Source organism: Trachypithecus francoisi, unplaced genomic scaffold (assembly GCF_009764315.1).
Source record: "Trachypithecus francoisi isolate TF-2019V2 unplaced genomic scaffold, Tfra_2.0 Lachesis_group20, whole genome shotgun sequence".
Taxonomy (NCBI): Eukaryota; Metazoa; Chordata; class Mammalia; order Primates; family Cercopithecidae; genus Trachypithecus; species Trachypithecus francoisi.
The window spans coordinates 29,333,623-29,337,313 of record NW_022681466.1 but is presented as its reverse complement, the minus strand read 5'-3'; the positions used below and the strand labels follow the sequence as shown (position 1 = coordinate 29,337,313).

The 3,691-nt window shown below is 38.6% G+C and overlaps 1 pseudogene; it reads right to left on the bottom strand.

The window, feature by feature from the left end:
• Positions 1-1,272: 1,272 nt before the first annotated feature.
• Positions 1,273-2,857, bottom strand: LOC117066496 (annotated as a pseudogene).
• Between the last annotated feature and the right edge of the window lie 834 nt (positions 2,858-3,691).

Sequence of the window (3,691 nt, the reverse complement as noted above, 5' to 3'; positions counted from 1 at the left end):
TTTTTATTTATTTTTTTTGAGACGGGGTTTTGCTCTTGTTGGCCAGGCTGCTAGAGTGCAATGGCATTTCAGCTCACTGCAATGTCCGACTCTCTGGTTTAAGGGATTCTCCTGCCTCAGCCTCTCAAATAGTTGGACTTATAGGCACCTGCCACCATGCCAAGCTAATTTTTTATATTTTTAGTAGAGACAGAGTTTCACCATTTTGGTCAGGCTGATCTTGAACTCCTGACCTCATGTAATACACCTGCCTTGGCCTCCCAAAGTGCTGAGATTACAGGCATGAGCCACTGTGCCTGGATGAATTTTCTACTTTTATAGCATAAAAAGTCAGTTTTCTCTTTAATGTTTGAGTATTTCCTTGCATGCTTAAAAAGACTTTATTTAATTGTGTGTGTGTGTGTGTGTGTGTGTGTGTGTGTGTGTGTGTAAAGTCAAGGTCTCCCTGTGTTGCCAAGTCTGGTCTCAAACTCTAGGGCTCAAGCTATCCTCCTTTCACCTTGGTCTCCCAAAGTGTTGAGATTATAGGTGTGAGCCACCACACCCAGCCAAATAAAACATAAATTCTTCATTCTTGAACATTTTTACATTACTTTAAAAATATCTTCTAGGACTTTAAAATTATTTTTACATTTAAATGACTGATTCGTGAGGGAGTCAGAAAAAATTAAGACAGAATTTTATTTTTTTATCTTATTTTTTCCAAATCATATTGGGAGATTTTTATTAACTTAAATTGACATTCTTAATTTTGTCTACAAGTCCTTGGTAAATATGCCTTTATTTGAAACAAACCTACAGGTGTTTCTTAATATGACAGAATCCGAAGACTTGCAGTTATCAGTGTTTCCTAATGATTAAAACAATGTTCAAATAATTACAAAGTTACTTCATCAAAATACTTAGAAGAATATTCTGAGGAGTGTTTGAAAGCTCTATTGATTGATACATTTATTTTGTATTTGGTGCTGAAGATAAACACTTCTTACATAAAACATTGTTTTAATCTGGTCTACTAATGAGGCTAGTTATTAGATATACTGTATTTTAACACTAAAGAATAAAGCTTTATCTTCATATTTATCTTATTTATAGGACTCTTATCAATGAAGAACTTTGTATCCAACAATAATAAACTGGCAAATTGCAAGTTATGTTTTGTAGGGAAAGCAAAAAATACTGTCTGCGACAAAAGAAAGAAGATACCTGTGTTATACATGCTTCGTGCAAACAGTCCATTCTGAATGGTACAATTAAATGTAGACCAAATTCTTTTAAATGTTTGTGTGCCGAGATGGCAATTACAATCTCCACACACTAAAAAGAAAAAGAACAATAACACAGAACACAGTATTCTTAATGATTATAGCACATTTAACACCTTCAGCCATCCACTGTGTTTTCAGATCATATTGGCAACTGAAATTTCACATCCACATGTGCTTGCTTCGCTAAGGTCACCATTTCAGAGAGCTTTACAGCCATTCTAGCAGCTTCATCCAAGTCATCTCAAGCAAGTATTTTAAGTCCACTGTCGGCTATCTGTGCCTTAGCATCATCGACTTGTGTACCTTGTAACTGTACCACAACAGATAATTTCCAAATCTTTTACTGCCATGACTATACCCTGTGCAATAACATCACAGTGCATGATTCCTCCAAAATTGTTGACCAGAATAGCCAGTACCTTTTTATCTGAGGTGATAAGCTTAAATGCTTCTGTTACTCGATAGACTGTAGCATCACCACTAACATCAAAGAAGTTGGCTGTAGTCCCTCCATGAAGTTTTATTATATCCATTATGGCCACAGCCAAACCAGCACCATTTACTAGGCAGCCTATATTTCCATCGAGGCCAATGCAATTGAGATTTGTCTTAGCAGCATCTTGGTCCCTTTCATCTTCCTGGGTCCAGTCCTATAGATCAAAGATTTTCTTTTGGTGATAGGCTGAATTAGAGTCAAAATTGATCTTTGCATCCATACACAATACAGCTCCATCTGAATCTTCCACCACTGGATTTATTTCTATCATGGTTGCATCATATTTCAGAAAAAGGCTGTAAAGCTAGACCATGTTTTATGCTGTGATTCCACAGTATTAGGTGGAAATCCTATCTTCTGTGCAAGCTGAAGAGCTTGTTCCTTTTTGATGCCTTCTTCAATATCAATAGTTCTTTAATTATTGCTTCAGGAGTCTCAGCAGCAACATCTTCAATGTTGACACCACCATGTGAACTTCCTGTTAATACAGGACCTTGAAATGACCTTTCCATTGTTATTGCAAAGTTGTAGTCTCTCCTGGGATATTTTCGCTCACAGACCAATACTTAGTTGCATATTCTGCCCTTCTCTCCCATTTGCTTGGTAAACGATTTTTCCCCAGTCATTTGTGAAGAAATAGCTTTTGCTTCTGGAGAGAAAACTACCTTCACTCCTCCTTTGAGGCCACATTCGAATGTTCCTTTTCCTCTACCACCAGATAAAACTTGGGCCTTTATCACAACATCTTTTGAACCTAATTTTTTGGTAACTGCATAAGCTTCATCTGGTGATTTTGCCACATATCCTTTGGGAACGGAGACACCATCTTCTTGCAATAATTCCATACTCATGTATTCATGTAGTGAGAGATTCTTTTGCTGTTGCTGCTGTGCTTGGAGTCCATGGTTATTAATCCAGAACTTCCCAGAACCGTGGCCCAGAAAAGGCAAGTCAGCAAGCGCCGCCGGTCCTCCGACATTCCCACCCAGGACAGCTGAGCAGCGGCCCGCAGGGCCATCCGAGGCTGGTGGTTCTCAAGGATGGCGACGGACACGAGCCGACCGTAGAACATGGAGGCCACCGTTTCTGAGTCGGACCCCCAGAATTTTAGTTTTTCAAATAACTAGCCCTCTCATATTTTGAAATATCCACCTTTCTCCCACACATACCCCACTCAATTCCCTTAAGTTCCAGGGTCCATTTGGGATCACATATTCTGTGATGTTGATCTGTCTGTTTAATCTTACTGTAGCTTATGAGTGTTTCCCTTACCTCTTTACTCAAACATCATCTGTCTTTCTCAGAACAATGTTTTCCTGAAGCACTCGCTAATGCTTTTCTCCTCCTTCATCCTCATGCTCCCAAACTTGGAGATGGAATAAGTGTTTTTCATATTTCTTATTACTGCTTCCACAACTCTCCTCTCTCTAAAAATACCCAACTTTAAAGTCTCAAACTGATTTTTGAGTCACTTCCACTCCGTCTTTGAAATTCTTAACTCTCTGTCCTCCATATTCCTGTTATGATCTTGGCCATTTTAATGTCTATGTAGCTAGTCTCTGTTTCTGCATCTTCTCTTCGCCATTGAGCTTATCTTTCATGATATCCCACCAACTCCCACAATCATGTTCTTATCCTTTTCATGCCCAAAACAGCAACATTTCTTGATCCTCACTTCTTAGTTCATACACTTCCTCTTCTCGATAATCTTCCTTTACACCATACATGAATCATTCTTTGTTATGGTCATTTGCTAGCCTGGGCAGTACCAATGATAGTGATCCCTTCTTTGTCTCAATTTAAACATCCCAGTCTTCAAATATCACCCACTATCTAGTTTACTCCCTTTAGTACCCCATCTCTAATGCCTTTTCAGAATCTCACTTGTACTTAGAATTCATTTGTTGTATGTTTTTTTCAGTGTCCC